General features: G+C 34.8%; 1 pseudogene; it reads left to right on the forward strand.

The window, feature by feature from the left end:
• Positions 1–15,393: 15,393 nt before the first annotated feature.
• On the forward strand, positions 15,394–18,325 carry LOC143588376 (putative protein arginine N-methyltransferase 6; annotated as a pseudogene).
• The last annotated feature ends 577 nt before the right edge of the window (positions 18,326–18,902 follow it).

Genomic DNA, 18,902 nt, shown 5'->3' on the forward strand with positions numbered 1-18,902 from the left:
TTGCCTTATTGACATTAACTGCATTGGCTTATAATTGGTTAACCCGTTACAAATCGGTTCCTGTCTCAAAAGTCCAAACTGGATCCTAGAAACTGGTTTGAATCGGTTACTAACCGATTTCTACTGTAGCGGTTAATACTGGTTTCTGTTTGGTTAACCGGTTATTGGTCAAACGGTCAACTGGTTCGGTTCGGTTATTAACCTGTTAACCAGTAATAAGCTATTGAATTTAACCTTAACTTATTAAAATTAGCCTTATTAGCATTAACCGTATTGACTTATAATCGGTTAACCTGTTACAAATAGGTTCCTGTCTCAAAAGTCCAAACCGGATCCTAAAAATGGGTTTCAGTCAGCTACTAACCGGTTTCTACTGTACCGGTTGAATAATTGGTTTCGGTTTCCTGTCTTGGTTCGGTTAACTGGTTAAGATTTGCATCTCTATATTGGACTATATCTTTGACAAGGCAACATAATAATGAATAATGTAATAATGAACTTGTCTTTTGATGCAGTAAATTTGATTAAACTGTTTGTATAATGGAGAATAACGGATTGAATATTAACCGGCCACTTCTGTCGGTGAGGCGATTCTCGTCGATCTCATCCTCCCGGAAGATTGAAAACAGAAAGAATGAAAGTCAGATTCCGGTTAGATCTCCGATAGAATCTTGTAAAAGTGGATCAACATCAAAGACTAAGGTGAAGTCAGGAAGTGTTCCTTTCGGGTGGGAACACAGTCCAGGAAGGCCCAAGAGTGAAAACAATAAGCAGATTCAGATCGTTGGAAGCCCGAAGGTTCCTGCAGCGAGGTTGTTTAAGCGTAGGAATAAGATAAGTAAACCAGAATGTTCAAAATCAACCAAGGAACAAAGTTCTGGTTCTCCGAATGATGCTGAAGAAGATAATAATGATAGTGGTGAAGCGTGTATAGATGCACTTGATACGCCTTCATCGGGCGGAACATCGTTCAATAATTGTAGTTCAAGTGGTTTAGGTGGAACTGGGTCGGATGTGAAGCCGTCTGGGCTCATTCGGGCCGACCTGAAAGTGAAGGATTTCATGTTGAGTCGGTTTCTTCCTGCTGCAAGAGCAATGGCTTCTGATGCACCTCAACTTACTCCCAAGAAAATAGCTGTTAAAGAGAAGAAATCAGTGAATATGGATAATAATCATAATGGTGAAGAAGATGATTATGACAGTGATTATGAGTACCGTGAACATGGACCTAAATCATCTAAGTTTTGTGGATTAATTCCACGTTTTCGCTCTGCTAATGGAGCGTGTATTAAGGCCAAATTACCGATTTTTTCTGCATGTAGAACTCAAGCAAGCTGTTCTTCGAGTTGTTCTTTCAGAGAAACTGTTAGTGAGGTATCTTAGAATCTTTTCTTACATAATCGGTTATTTAACTATTAATTTAACTAATAGATACTAATCAAATGTTTTTAATCTATTTATCTTAGCCTGCAAGGAGTGGTGAATATAAGCATAGATCATGGAGTAATGTTTTGAAGATAGAATCCAGTGAACCTGCAAACTTAGAAGGATCAAAGCTCTACAACCGTCTGCAAGGACCGTTGATTTCAGTTGATCACAGCGGGTCGATTCAATCTACTGTTTCGGAACAGAGTGATTCAAGCTCAAAGAAAAAGGGTACAAGCTTTAGAGAACTACTAGCTGATAAGAAGAAGATAAGTGAAATTACAGAAACAGACAGTCAAGATTCTATATTTGAGAAGACACTTTATGTCGATACTGTTTATGTAGCCGAATCTCCAAAAGAAAACTCAATGCCATCGTGTACAAAACCTCAATCCAGCTTCAGTGAACCTTTGGAGTCTGATGAATCAAAACATGATATGAAAACCAGTAAGTGCAAAGGTTTTGATTATGAATCAGAATGGTTTGATGATGATGTTAAAGGTAACCTGAAACTGAAAGGTTATGATACTAAGTCTTTCGAGAACCCTGCTCCACCGCCACTGCCAAAAAAACCATCAGACTCATGGTTGTGTCGCACACTGCCTTCTGTGTCTTCAAAAAAGGCGAATACTTTGTGGATCCCGATATAACCGTCTTTCGATACGGTTGCTAATGACCCAATAACCGAGGAAAACGACCAATTACCAAGTCCTCAAGAACAGGTGAATCCTGTGCCAGAGAGTTAAAGTTGTGTTTTTTTTAGCGTGCATACCATTTTTTAACCTTTTGAAAGTAAAAGGTGAAGAAATAAAGAAAAATGTACATTGTAGAGTTTGTTTCTAAACAAATGTGAGTTCTTGACATGTTATGTTGTTTTGTTCGTAAATCGTTTGTAAGCAAAGATATATAGTGATTTTATAGCTTTTATGTCTTTGTCCAGTTACATGTTTAGTTTAAAAAATCAGTAGATGTGACCCATTTGCTGGTAAATATTGCAATCAATATACAGACTACAATATATAGCCTTTGTAAGCAATACTAATATGGCCATAAATATAAAAATGCATCCAGCAGGTTCACTCTGTTGTACTACAAATATAGCTGTTGTGATTATAGTATCATTGCTAGAGCCTAGAAGATATAACAATTAAGTGTGACGTGCTGTTGCAAAACCGCCTACCCGCTATCTCATTAAATCATTAATGCATAAGTATTTTGAAAATATTGAACAATTCTCGTATATGGCTCTTGCATTCACCTAGCGCAGACTTAAGTGTTTTGAAGCGTCTTACACCTTTTAAAACCAAGACTGTGGTAAACAAACCTAGACATACCATAGCCCAACCATGCTGAAACATTGTAAAACGACCCGCCATAGTTTTTTTTTTTAATAATTATAATTACCGCTTTTTAATAAGCTAGTTCAAGTGCATTTTTGTCTTACAAAAGGGCGTTTTCGTCTTTTTTTTTAACGGAATTTGGTATAAACAAAACCAGATTCTTGATTTACCATTTGACAATCTTAAAAATTCCGGCAATCATATTGTTTATTTCGCATTGAATATCATAATAGCAACATACTCGATCGAGCTGCTCTTCACCCAAAATAGCTCCTTTGTGGTCAAGGGCTAACATAATAATCATGTGCTGGTGTAACTCTTTTTATTTACATCTTGTCATATTGTTTTAATGTTTTATTATACCGTAAGAATATGAAAACTTTTATCACAACTTGATCCATGATGAAACTAACAATGATGGCTCATTTGGTAAATTTTGCTATATCACTTCCATCATGATCCACATACACACACTTATACGACTATATCACACAACAATGCAACATAGATACTTATGATCTAACAAAAGTTGTTTGTAATGATGGTTAAATAGAGTGGTGATTAAGAAAAGGAGATTCTTGGAGTAGTGAAATGGAAAACAATAACTTACTTTTGTGAACAATAAGGAACTACTTTCAACCAATCTGATATAATTATCAGATTGGTTGAAAGTAGTTCCTTATTGTTCACAAAAGTAAGTTATTGTTTTCCATTTCACTACTCCAAGAATCTCCTTTTCTTAATCACCACTCTATTTATTCTTCCATTCAGTTGTTGTCTTCATTCGCTAAACATCTATCATTCTCTTCTTTTTACAATTTCCATATCCAATTTGTTGATTTAAGGAAGAAGCTTCTTCTGGAATACTACATTGTAGGTATGTCTCTCATTCTTCTAGTTATTATAGTTTTACTAGTTTGATGATTAATATTTAGATAATGGAATTAATTTGGAAATGAAAGAAACATAAGGTGTAGGGAAAGCGGATTGTATATGTATTTTTTGACAATAATGCTTTAAGTCAGTGTGTCGAACCTATATTCAAAATCAACATCATACTAGGATGATTATGGGGTGTAGTGTACCTAGGGCGTTCTTCGGGTTTTTTTGGGCTTTTTGCTAGGAAAAAATGACCCGATAACAGACCAATTTAAAGTTCTGGTTGGTTGGACTCAGATTGTTCGGGTTCGGGTTGGTTTGTTGGTTTTTTGCAATGTTTTAAAAACCGGTACTTTACTCGTATTGGATTTAGTTCAAAATTTGTACAAACGGTTGAACCGGAATGTACCGGAAGGTTCAACCGGGTTGAATAATTTACCTTTAATTCCATATAAATACAATTTAAACTCAAAAATAACCCAAAAGTACATTAATAAACATCACACTTGAACCAAATATCACACATGAACAATGGTCGAGTAAGATAGAAAGTTTGAACTTTGTATACGAAATTAGTCAATTACAAATAATGTAAATAAACCAACATTAGATTTGCATGAGACAAAATTGATTGATTAACGAATCGTCGTTAACTGTGTTTGCTCGTTTCAATTTTATCCGCTATGCTAAAAGTCATTTTTTAAAATATGGGTCGTAAAAAATATCAAAAATCTCTTGGATTTAAACCAGTTGCCGGTTTAAACCCGGTATTTTTTTTAAAAACCGACGGTACGATGTTCTAGCAAACCGCCCAAAAATACCGGGTTCTAAATACCGGTTGTCTTATGAAAATCTGATATAACCGGTTCAACCGGCGGTATGTACCGGCTTTTAAAACATTGGTTTTTTGGGTTTAGACGTAAAATTGAAAAAAAATGTTTTCTACACAGTGTATCATCAAAATTCATTGTGCTCATAAAGAACTATCATTAAAATTCAAACATCTTTGACGATTTGATATGATAATGCTCAAAAGTCTCAAAAATTAATATTTCAAAATACTAATAACTCCAAACCAAAACGCATCTATAAGAAATAGACAATAAATGTTCGGATTGTTCAGTCGGGTCGGGTTGTTTGGTTTTTTTGTTGAAAAAAGCTGACCGGACCAATTTAAGGTTTGGGTTGTCGGGTTCGAGTATTCTCTATTTCGGGTTCGAGTGACTTTAGATTCGGGTCAGGTTTTGGGTTTTGGATAAAAATATCCGCCTAGGCGTACCTAGTGCCTTGGCTCGTAGCCGCATATAGGTGGGACATGTCATAGCACGTATCCTATTGCATGTGGGACATACCTAAACATGGAGTGTGTTGGAATTATGGTTTAAGGTTCATTTTTAACTTACTTTTATATTCTTAACAGCTCATTATCATAACAATATATTCTAGTTGAAGTCAAACATCAAAATTTTTCAATAGAAAAGAATAAATCTGTTTATTATTTATATTTTAGTTGTATGATATTTTAATGGCATTTGATAATTCTAATTCTTCTTTGAAAAAGTTGGAAATTACTTGATTTGTATTCAATTGAAAGATGGAAGAGAACACCACCCTTTATTACAGAACCAACGTTTGACTTCTTTTTCAGAAATGATAATTTATATTCATTTATTTTTTAATTTTATATCCACCAACTATTTTTCTATGAGCATCAAGTTTCATTTGGTTATGGTTAAATGAAAAGTGAAGTGAAAGTTTGTATGGCATATTTAATGTGTATTGATATAAAGCAGTCTTGTTTTCATAGATTTATGCATTACTTGAGAAATATACCTCATTTGGACAACCCAAATACTTGTGTTGAAGCTTGAGATCTTTAAATGTGAAGATATTTGTGGTCATATGATTTTTGTATAACACATAAATTTTATTTTATGTAGTTGTAATGGAGCAGCTTCAACACTTTAGTCATGAGCATTTGTTACACCTGGTCCAATTGCAGCCTGACCACGACAACGAAAACTCTGACAAGGAAGATGAAGATGAAGATGAAGATGAATATAAAGATGATAGCGTGGTGGAAGGACCCCATGTTGTCAAGTGCGAGATGTGTGAGGAAGAGATCTATTCATTTCATATATGTTACTACTCCTGCAAAGAGTGTGACTATTCCCTACACAAATTCTGTGCGCAACTTCCTAAAACCCAACAAAACCACCCATTACATCCTGACCACGATCTTACCTTGGTGAGATATACCGAGTACAATGTAAAATGGAAGTGTGCTATATGCCAACTTGAGAGAGAAAAAGAGTTCTACAAGTACTACTGTTCCATATGTAAATTCTATATGGACATAATCTGTGCTACTATGTCCGAACAAAAGATGGAGCACCCAAGTCACCCTCACCAACTACAACGCTATTCGAGTAGGATGACATTAGGTTGTTGTAACGCTTGTGGTAATGAACATAGTGGAACCTTCTACCATTGTATCACTTGTTTTGGTTTCAGGATCCACTTGGACTGTGCTTTGCTTCCATCCAAATTACTTATCCAACAGTCTACAAATGGAAGTTTTAGTCATTCTCATTTACTTGCCATTGCCTATTCCTTTCCTTTTATTGAAATGAGAGACAGATTCTTTCCCCAATGCAGAGTTTGTGAGAAAGAATTCGATTCTCACGGACTACTTAACAGTTCTTACTTGTGGCATTACAGATGCGAAAAATGCCGATATTACGTCCATGTTGATTGTGCGACTTCAAGGAAAGAGGCATTTATGACTTCTATCTTGATGCCTGCGGGTGAGAAATTATGCTTTTCTTTTTAATACTAGATATCGCGCTTGTCAATTTAAGTTTAACTTTTAATATGTGATTCACTAATTAGGTTGGGGCAAAACTCACAAAAATTTCAAAGACGAGGATCATCCTAATCTAATTCGCTGTCCATTTCCTGATGAGAGTGTCAACCTTCTAATGCACCATTTGATCAACAAAGGTGAATTAGTTATTAAAAGGAAGATTGATGGTGAAATGTTTTGTCATCCACACCCGCTGATTCTTTTTGACACGCTCCTTAATGTGCCAGTTCCTCTTCATGATCCCATGAAAAGTGTGGAACTACTATGTAATGGATGCGTGAGACCAATCACCGACGTGCCGTTTTACAAGTGTTCCCAACATCATTGTGATTTTGTTCTTCATGAGTGGTGCACTAGGCTACCCTCTCAAATACAAGACTATCACGGCCATCCAGAGCATACACTTGTTCTACTACCAAAGATCCCAGGAAAGTTTTTGGGTGTGTTTAGATGTAAAATTTGTTTTTTATATTGCAACGGTTTCGCATATGGATGCAAGCATTGCAAATATTACGTGGATATAAATTGTGGCTTCATACCTGATGAAATCACACATGACGCTCACCCTAATCATCTCCTAAGATTTAAAGCTTCACCACATACAAATGAATGTAAGGCATGTCGGTGGTCGTGGTGGAAAGATACTACGGGATTCCATTGTCCCACTTGTGATTTCTATCTGCATACGAAGTGTGCTTTGTTATTACCTCGAACGATTAAGCACAAGTACGATAAACATGCACTCAATCTGAGATACTATCCAGCTGAGAACCATAGTGGCGATTACTTTTGTGAGATTTGTGAGAAAGAATTAGACCCGAACCGGTGGTTCTATCATTGCAGCATGTGTGCGTCGTCTATGCACACTGCTTGCGCCCCTGTAAAACATCAATGTGAGCGCTCTGCAGATTCCAGGTTCAAGGAATCTATCTTTGAATTTTTCAATGTTAAGTTTGGAGGAAGATATAAGACCGAAGAACACCCGCACCCTGTCACCTTTGTACAAGGGACGAATTATGATGAGCAATGCAATGTTTGTGATAGAGAATTACAAGATATGATCTTTAAGTGCTTCACGTGCAAGTTTGCAAGTCATTATATGTGTGTGGGAAACGCTATTGTCATCCATGAGGCTTAATTAGTTCCTCCTGCCTTTACCTTAATTTGTTCACGTGTCACGTGTAGCAGGTTAAATGTGTTGACCAAAATAGTTGTGGAACATGGGAAGATGGATATGTCGTGAAGATCGTGGGATGTTTGCAGATTTTATGTTTATGCATTAATTTTTGACGTTTGTTACATGTTTCCTCTTTCTTGGTTAGCACTATCTTATTAATTTTATATTGTTATAATACAAATTTATACTATTATCTATTATCTAATAGATATAATTAAGAAGTTTGGTGACGCTAAGTCATCATTGTGTCATTTGGCGACACCTTATTGATTTATTTATTTTGTTGTTTGTTTTTTAGTTTCAGTATCTTAACGAACATAAAGGAAGCTGACCGGATGCTAATTGTGTTTTTTTATTTTTAATTTAAGTGCTGTAGCAAACGTGACGGATTTCCGGCCAAATTCGCGTAAACTCAACGCCTCAATGCAAGGTCCGAAAACGTTCAAGTTTTACCAATGCCGTCTGACGCCATTCCAATGATCTACCTCAATTTTATGTCTTTTTTGGCTCCGGTACCATAACCGAAACCCACCGAATTCGTGTTGAGTTACCACCTAAATGCCCGGGACCAACGACGCTTGGGTTTTACTAGTCCGATCTTACCGACCAAATAATCGTCAATTTAAATATTTTATTTTTTTAATATGTTATTTGAATAACTTATTTTTTGGATTTTATTCCTTAAGTTTTACCAACAATGTCACTACCATAACGAACACAACAACACTGGCCGAATTCACGTCAAATAGTCGTTGTATCGCTCGACTTTTCCCTGGTTACAATGCTGGTGTTTTACGTGCTGCCCTGCGCAACGCGCGGGATACAACACTAGTTTAGTATAAATTACAAGTTTGGTGCTGCATTAGTTACGATTGGGCCGAGTGATGAAATGCTATTGGTTCATGCCATTTTTTTCTTTTTGTTTTCCGTTTCAATATCATAACAAATGTAATGGATACCCACCGAATTTGGGTCGACACTCCATCTAGGACCGACAACACTCGGCTTTTACCAACCGCACGGGTTTACCAACCCTTTTGTTATCGCTTGGTTTTTACCAATCGCACGTGTTTATCGACCCTTTTGTTTTAGTTCCAGTACCGTAATGAAGGTAACCGAAACTGACCGAATTTGCGTTCACTCACCGCCTCAACATCGGGTTTTACCAACATCCCGGTTTTACTGACACATCATCGCAACGCCCGGGTTTTACTAACCTTTTTGCTATAGTTTCGGTATCGTAACAAATAAGAGTTTTGCTGCCGCAAGGGCCCATTGGGCCACTTGACGGCACCTTATTGGTGCTAGACGTGTGTGTGTATATATATATATATTGTATTGTATTGTTTTGTTTTTGTTTTGGTTTTTGTTTCGGTCTACAACAAATGTAACAAAAACCAACCAAATGCCCATTCTGTTTTGTTTTTGTTTTTTTTTTAAGTTCTGGTACCGTAAAGTCCCTGGCGGAAATAGATTGAATTCACGTAGACTCACTGTGTTTTGTTTTAGTTCTAGTATTGTAACGTACGTAACGAAAACCGACCGATGCTCATTTTTTTGTTCAAGTTCTGGTACCATAATGAACGTGACTAAAATTGACCGAATTTGCGTAGGCTCACCTCCTAAACCCCAGGGATCGTCAACATGGGGTTTTACCCATGCTCGAGTTTTCCCGACCGATGCCAACCCATTGGTCCACCTCAATTTCTATAATTTTTTTTGTTTTAGTCATTGTATAGTGACGCACGTAACGAAACTGGCTGAATTTTTATTGACATATTGCCTCAACGCTTAGGTTTTACCACGGTCTTTATCGACCTGCCCGAGCGCAACGCGCCAGGTACATAGAACACTATTTTATATAATCAAACATGTGATTGTACACATTTGCATGTCGTTTTACACTAACAATAGAAGAAAGATATTAAATATTTTTTATTAACTTCTTTTAACATATATTTTGCACAATTTAAAGATTTTAATACATTGAAATCAGATGAAGGTAGAATAATAGGGTATTATTCCGTTTTTTAATAATCAACTAGTAGGTAGAATCCCCGCTCCCAAAACTCTTAAAAAAGAATTAAGGAGACAATCAAACAACCATAAATATCTACGACACATGACCATATATTAGTAAAATACCCCGCGCATTGCAGCTAGAATTTGGATTACGTTATGATATCGATACCATACTGTGTGACCCGTTAACCAAACAACCCAGCCATTTTACCACCTCTAGAGAATATTGAACATATGTGCAAGCTTCAATTTGTGTCCCCTTTCTAGATTCTAATTTAATTTTGAATTCTTGGATGGCTCTGCTTTCCTGGAGCTAAAAGCTTCTCTTAACCCTTATTTCTAGCTTTCTTCTATCCTTTTTATCTTTTGAATTCTGCAACCGCAAAACTCAATTTATTAAAAAACTTGGTACAAAACAGATGTAATTAATATAAGCCATTGCAGCTAAAATATGGTAATTTATGGCAATTGTGGTGTGGGGTATAGAATAGCAGTAGAGTTTGAATCCATTGCAACTTAAGAATGGTGGGGATTATCTATTTTTATAAGGATAATGATTGCTCCATCTAAGATCAATGGCCTCATGATGTGAAGAGTTACAATACAGTCTTGGATTCCTTTACTCTGATATATACAGTTAAATGGTTGCTCATGGATGGTATTAGGGCTGTCAAGTGACACGACACAAAAGCCCAACACGAAATTAACGGGTTTGGGTTTAGTCTAAACAGTTTTGAGTCAGTTTGGGTTGAACCTGCAAATTCGTTTAGCTAAACGGGGTCGAATTCAGTCAAGATGGCGAGTTCGCTGGTTGACTGGTTAAAACTTAGTTTCTATTTATTTTTTATAATATTTTTTACAATGAGTTTTATGTAATAGATTAAATTAGTTTGGCATTTTATGTCAATATTTAAAACTAAAAAGAAAAGTAACATAATATTTTATAACTAAAATGAAAGAGTTTTATATGAATTTGTATGTTGTGTTGTAAAATGTAAAATGTAAAACGGGTCATGTTCGGGTTCACGTGTATTTCATGATTTTCGGGTTTGGGTCGTGTTCAGGTTCAGGTTCATATCAAATTTTCAGGCTTGTGTCGGGTTGGATCTGCAAACCCGCGAACACGACCCGTTTAGCCACCCTAGATTGTATAGAGTTGTTAAAAATGACCGCTAATTGTGTGTGGGAATCCATGTTAGTCATTGGTTGCATAATGACTGTTGTTGTTAGGATAAAACGGGTCAAAACCACGTTGAAATTTATACAGCCACCACTTAGCAAGAACCAACTACTAATCAGATCATTTTGAAACTACATATTGGTGAACCAAGGACTCATTTTGAAGTGGACTCAGGCAGAAAGATTTTATTATAAAGTAAAAAATGAAAATGCACCTTCACATGTGGTCCTTTAAAAATCCAGTATGTTGCTAGACCTGTTGTTTTATCAGCTTCTTTGCTGTCTCCGATCACCACCTGAATGTCAAAAATGATATATTATTGATGGTGTTGCCCAATATTCAAATGAATGAAACATACATGAAAATTATTAACTCCATCTACCTGACTTCATGTTTGTATCAAGGTAAGAAGAAACAGCTATACTGATGTGCTCATTCTAATTCCATCCTACCATCAAACCCATACCCTTAAGCAATAGCCCAAAACCCAATCAGCATGTTAATGAGTAAATGGGTAAAATTAAAAAAAGATGAAATGATAATTTACCTGCTAAAAATATCACTGATGTTTTTCTTAACTTTACAAAGGAGAACGTTTTTTTCATGTACCTGAAGCAAATATAGAAAAAGTAAAAATAAACAAAATTCAAGTTCTTTAATTTGACCAGTTTCACACACATATATATATTCAACCGTATAGGTTTCATTGCATTCATGTTCTTATTTTATTGATAAAGAAAGCATCAAATGGGGCAAAAACAAAGGAATATACATACTAAATTCAAAAGGGGCACAAAAGTTATGGAAACTCTAAACAGTAGGTAATGACCGGCGATCGGCAAGGGATGAACCGATCGCTACAGGCTCTGGTGGATCACATAATAATTTTCTAATTTATGTGCATTTTAAAAAGTTGTTTAAACAATGGTAGCAGTATTGTTTTGATCATAAAACAATTTCAAAACTGAGTTTGTAAAGTAAAGAGTTTGGCTTTAAAAAGTCAACCATTCTAATTGGAGAGTTACTGCCCATGAAAGTAAGTATAATTTAAATTCTAATTTGAATAATAAAAGAAATTATATATGTTTTCATTATAATCGGATTACATTAATATAACTTAAATGGATACAAAAATGAATCTTTCTATTAACAAATGATAAGCTCACCTTAAAATAAACATAGAGGTAGGGTTCCATGAGAAACCGAGAATGCTGCTCGAAATTCTGAGTAGGTTCTGACTGGAAGCTTTAGTCCAATAAAATATTCAATATAAATGAATCTATCAGCGAGCAACCTCTGTCCTTGAACTTTGAAAACAATGAGAATAGTTAGTATTCATATACATTCCTGATCAATTTACCTAATTGAATCTAATGACATTTGACATGCATATGGCCGTAAGTGATCTCTCTAATGACATTTGACATGCATCTCAATGTAAAATCGCATCTAACAAAGCTGAATGTCTCCCGAAAATGTATAGTTATAAATTTAAGATGAATAGTTCATCTACGAGAACCAGATCACTTACGGCCAGTAGTATTTACATCATTCGTGAGTGTGGCTAACGATAATTGTACAAGTTTTCAAGGTAAAATTATAAAAGTGCGCCCAACCAAATTGAAATTATGGTTCTACAAAACGTTCCATTTCGGTTTCTCACTTTTTGTTTTTCGTACGTTTCAGTTCGATCACGGGTTGATTTTTTGTGTTACGTTTAAGCTCAAAATGTTTAAGCCCGAAATAAGTTACTCAAAATAATGATCTCTCGGGCCTTGGCCCAAAAATAATGAATTTCCATAATAACTACTACAACAAATACTTTCAGTGCGGCTTGTTTTGAAGCATACATAAACTCAGTGTTGTAAAAATTCCGTCTTTATGGCGATTGATCATTGATTAGACTATATGGTATGGATGCCATTTTGATTCTTGCTTTACAGTGCCACGTTAGCGTCACATCCAGGGACGGCCCTCGGGGGTGGCTTGGTGGTCGACGGCCACAAGCCCGACACCTCGTTAGGCCCGAATTTTTTTTTTTTGAAAAAAACTATATGTATTTTTATTAAAAACAATATGTATATATAATGTTTAAACACAATTACATAACCACTAGCTTGGTCTGGTGACATATAGGTATTACTTACAACCAAGAGGAAGAGGTTGTGGGTTCTAACCTCACTTGAGACATGTTTAATTCTTCTTTTATTCAAAAGTTTTTTACACAACCCAAATTATAACCAACCAAAGCCCATATAAAAATTAAACCGTTTAAACCCAACAAAATACTCCTTTTACTTAAGGTACAAAAATTTTTTTGCCTTCGGCCCAAAAGTTTTTTTGCTTTCTCGAAGCCGGCCCTGGTCACATCATACCCTACTTTATTTCATTTTCTTCTACAATATCATGGAAATTGACACCAATTTACCAATTCATCACTTTCCAAATAAAATAATAATATTTCTACTACTAATAAAATAATAATATTTATATTACTAAAATTAATTTAATATAACTAAAATTAAAAATAAATCACATTTATCAGTTAAACACAATGTCTTTCATAACCGAATTTTAGTGGTTAATGGTTGAAACTAATAACTGGATATAAGCCCAATTCTGAAAAAAAAAAGAAGCCCAATTATGAAAAAAAAAACAAAAAAAAAAGGTTTAATCATCATCCCCTTCATAAACGCAGCCATCATCTATTCATCTCCATACCTGTTTATTCGAAAAAAAATAATAACCTAAAATTATATACTGCCCGTCTCTATATTCTTCTTCCTCTATTATTTTTCTAAAAATTTCAACAAAAAACTATTGAATAATTGTGTAAGACTGCAAGGAAGAATCCTAGCGACATTTTGGGGTGGTGAATTTTCCATAAAATTCTCATCGCCGGGCGGCACCAACTAGCCCGGGGTGGTGTTTGCCAGGCCAGCTCCTTAGCGGCAATCCGGCATCAATACCTGATAGCCTTAATCCTGATCAAATGTGGATTAATCCTGGTTGATCCCTATTAGTCCTGATAAATACCGATTAATCGTCAATCTCCACCCAATTGCCAGACTAGCGACTAGCGATTTTTACAAAACCGTATAAGCTGAACCGAACAAAACCGTAATTTACGATTTTCAGTTAAAAGAAAACTCAACCGTTCCATTATTACGACAACGACAACAACAACAGTAATTTTCTCGGTACGTCTATTCCATTTCATCCGGTGAACCCTTACTTAATTCCAGCTTCCGTGAACACTCATTCGAATGCACGACAATGCAATGAGTTAAAACTTGTTCAATTTAATGATCTAATTAGTAAACACTACCTACTCATCCAACATCTCACCATCACCCTAGTGAATCCCATCTAATTACATACAACTCTTACTGAACTTCAGATTATTCCCAACCAATGCCTTTATAACTGGCAGTTACGCGACAGTGATTGACACTGATCAAAAAATAGCCTATAGTAAACGAAAGTTCTAATATATATCTCAGGTCTAACGATAAATGAGTGTACCAATACTAAACTGGAACCCTGAAACTAAATGTTTGAGGCATGAATTAAACATGGGCCATTGACTCCTTACCACTCCACCGCACGCTCGTTGTTATGGTTTTCTCCATACGTTTATTCCATTTCATTTCGTTCTGTCACCATATCTTTCCGTTACAATTTCCGTTAAATCAGTTTATATCACATCATATCACACCTCATATATCAACTGGTCCCACCACCATTAGTCAGTTACACCTACACACCAAAGCAGTTAGTCAGTCAGTTAGTTACTAACCGTTTACACGTAACTCGAATCCGAACGCCATGGAAGGTCAAGGATCAACGTCAACACGTAAGTTTATTATTATTATTATTATTATTATAATAAACTGATTTAACGATGTGTGTAATAATAATAATGAGTAGAAGTATATGTTCTAGTAAGAGTATCTAGAATGTGTAACAATAATTATTATTATTATTATTATGTTATTGTTGTGGTTTATTGTAAGTTAGTGTATCTAGAATGTGTAACAATGTGTGTAATAATAATAATGAGTAGAAGTATATGTTCTAGTAAGAGTATCAAAATATTATTGGTGTACAGTGAGTAGAAGTTTTTTCTGTGATTTATCTGCCTGCATTATTGATTTCTTTTATGATTAATCGGTGTTCTTTCTGTTGCTTCACATAGCGGTCAAAGTTCGTGTTTTGGGTTCATAAAATTTCTGCTATGTGGAGGATTTGTGATTTTAGATAACAGCTTGTTGTCACTGAAATCATGATGAATGTATTGGTGCAATTTAGTGTCCTGTAAAAATAAAAAAATGTATGCATCTAACAGTTAAGGATCCTTGTAACGGCTCTTTATTCTGCCAAGTATAACCTCAACTGTTAGATAATTTGTATTACATGTTCATAGTTTTGTTGTCATTATAATAATGAATGTAATTAGGATGTGTAACCATGTATGCACTATCAAATTATCAATAATAAGTATATGATCTTAGATTCTTGTTTTGTACATGAAGAGATGATCAAGGTACTTCTGCAATTCGTTGTTAATCTTATGCTTTTGGTATCCCTATCTCGTTTCTCGCCACATAGCAGTCAAAGTTCGTGTTTAGGGTTCATAAAATGTTCTGGTAATTGATTTGTGATTTCAGATAACAACTTGTTGGCATTGAAACCATAGTGTCCAGTAAAAAATTATGTTTCTAAAAATTTGTATCACATGTTCATAGTTTTGTTGTCATATAAATAATGGGTATATTATCAATAATGAGTAAAATTATATGATCTATTAAGAGTATCAACAAGTTTCTTTGATTAAATTTGGTTATGCATAGCTGTAGACTGTACAATTTCAGGTATGACTTTTCAAGCAATATATAATTTTCTCCAGTGTTTTTGTCATAGTGTTGGTTTCTTGGCACTGAATTTGTAACCATGTGTGTATTAACAAAGATGCATAGAACTATATAGTTTTGGTTCTGCTTCTTGCATTAGGTATGAAGATTTCAGCATGTTGTGACTTGTGACAGTTGCTTGATCAAATCTGGCTATGTATAATTGTAGAGGATATACTTTGAGTTATGACTTTTTAACCAATAAATAATTCTAGATTACACAATTTCTGCATTTTGTACTTGTAGTTGTAGCAGTTTGGCATAATGTTGGATTCTTTACACTGCATTCTGCATGTCTAATTAATTTCATTCTGCAGGATCATGTGAGGACAGAAGCTTACAGGAATGCTATTATACATCATCAGAGTCTTATTGAAGGCAAAGTAAGAAAATACTCAAGTTTTTATAGTTTTAGAGCCTTGATCAGTTTTAATATTGAATTTCTATTAATAGTTTGAAATATTTAATTAAAGAACTTATCAGATTGTAGGATAACATGATGCTCTCTTGTGCTCATGTTACATTGAAGAAAGCACATGCATAATATAATTATTTAACATTTTGGTAAACCATAATATTATGGATGTGAGAGCAGTCTTGACTATTGTTTGCATTTTAACAGTGATATTAAGGTCATTTCAGCTTCTTTTGTTTGCCCATTTTAATATATTATGTTTATTTTAATTGCTTGTATTATAGGTTGTTTTAGATGTTGGCTGTGGTACAGGCATCCTCTCAATATTTTGTGCTCAAGCAGGAGCAAGACGAGTAAGTTTTTTGACGAGTGATTATATTTGAAATGATTAAATTCTTCAGGAGCTTTTATAAATTTTATGGCAAGAAATATTGTAACTTATAAACTTTTTTCTGCATTGACTATATTTTTACCAGGTTTATGCAGTGGATGCCAGTGATATAGCGAATCATGTATGTCTTGCCACTTCTAGCAGTTTGTATCATGCTGTTAATGACGTTTCCATCATATTTTAGTCTTATCTATATTCAAATATTGAAATAGGCAAAGGAAATTGTCAAGGCAAATAATCTCTCTGACATAATCGTTGTTTTACAAGAACGTATGGAGGCACATAAATTGTGATTATAAGTTTTTAAATTTTTTTGTCATCCAAATTTTGATATCATATTCTCTTAATGCAGCACGTTCAAATTGATGAAAAGGTTGATGTTATGGTTTCTGAGTGGATGGGTTATATGCTTTTCTATGAGGTGATTGTTTATTTATTATTCATTTCCCAAGTTATTAATCATATTTTTTTATCTATTATTTCTTTTATACTTTCCATTTTTTGTATTGTAGAGCATGCTTAGGAGTGTTATTGTTGCCAGAGACCGCTGGTTAAAACCTGGCGGCCTTATTCTTCCTTCAAATGCAATTGTATAGTTCACCTAATTTCTACATTATTGTCAACATTTATAGCTTTTAAACAATATGATTAAGCTGATCTTTTATAAATTTTAATACTTTTTACTTGCATTTCTGCAGCTATACATGGCCCCTGTTACAAATCCCGATCGATATGCAGAAAGTGTTGATTTCTGGCGGAATGTCTATGGGATTGACAGTGAGTTAAAAAGATAAATCTGAGTTTAACTTACCAACCTCATGTATGTGTAATATTAATAATTTCATATATATTGCAGTGTCTCCAATAATGCAAGTAGCAAAACGTTGTGCGTTCGAGGTGCCATCTGTAGAGACAATCAGTGGAGAAAATGTTCTTACATGGCCTCATTTGGTACCTATTTTCAATTCTAGAAACTAATATTATTTTCATATATTATAAATTTTGATTTTGGTGGAACCAGGTAAAGCATGTGGATTGTTATACAGTCACAGAAAAAGAAGCAGAATCAGTGACATCAAACTTTAAGTTTCAATCTATGATTGGAGGTAAAGTCCTTTGTTTATATTGTGATAACTTAATTTGGCAGTTGTTTGAATATTAATATTATTTTATTTCAGCTCCTTTCCATGGGTTTGCATTTCGGTTTGATGTTAAGTTTGGTGGACCCGAGCGCTTATAACTGTTGAGGAGTCAGCCGAAACAAAGCCTTCTGGTAGTTATCGGAGGAAACAAGCCAATCCTGATGATGTACTTGTACTTTCTACTGCACCCGAGGATCCTCCTACGCATTGGCAACAGGTGTATGCGACAAATCGGCCCATTCATAAGTAAACGGGCCAAAATGGCCACTTGGTTTATTCACTGTTTTTTGTACTGATTACTAATTTTTTTTTTTTAAATTTTGACAGACGATGGTGTACTCCTATGATCCGATAGATGTGGAGCAGGATCATGTTATTGACAGCGGTGTTACAATAACACAATGCTTAGATAACTTTCGGTGCATTAATATTCATCTTGAATACAAGTGAGTTACTCATTCTAAATAGTTTATAGAACCTTATTCTTTGCTAATATAACCGATAATACTTGTTTCGACATTTTCTGTTGCAGTGTGGATGGTCGTTCGTTTGTAAAGGAATCTGTGTTGCGGTGAGCATGTTAGAATCGACATTTTTGTCTGACTTTTGACAATGAAGAATAGTCTGTGCTTGTAGGTAAGTAGAAATGTGGTGAGTATTAACATTTTGTAACGGATTAATCGGTAGATAAAGATTTTGTTGTTTGTAAAACATAAAAGGAGACTCGCTGTCTCTTTGGGCGGCCGGATGTAAAGTTCAACACTTCAACTGATCATTCTGTTTCTGGGCCAGTAACTTTTCTTATGAAATCAAATCGATGTCTTTCTTATGAGTCAAACAAAGGAACAAAAGTATTAGTCTCGACCGGGAGAAGTGGTGTCAGTTTCATTTCGCTAATTTCTTTTTATAATCTTTGTTGTTTAGCTTTTCCCTTTTTCAGGCTACCTGCCTTTTGTAATTGGTTACTCTTTGTTTTTTTTAATATATATGGCTTTTTAAAAAATAAAAATAAAATAAAAAATATATATATAGTTATCAATACATTTTTGTAATTATTTATTAAATTACACAATGTTTTTTTTTTCTTTTTATATTTTTTCAAATTTACCTATATTAAGGCGGGAACTCCAACTGCACACACACACTCACTTG

The sequence above is a fragment of the Bidens hawaiensis genome, unplaced genomic scaffold (genome assembly GCF_021521415.1).
Source record: "Bidens hawaiensis isolate Kalapana, Puna unplaced genomic scaffold, B.hawaiensis_p1.1 tig00036348_1, whole genome shotgun sequence".
Lineage (NCBI taxonomy): Eukaryota > Viridiplantae > Streptophyta > Magnoliopsida > Asterales > Asteraceae > Bidens > Bidens hawaiensis.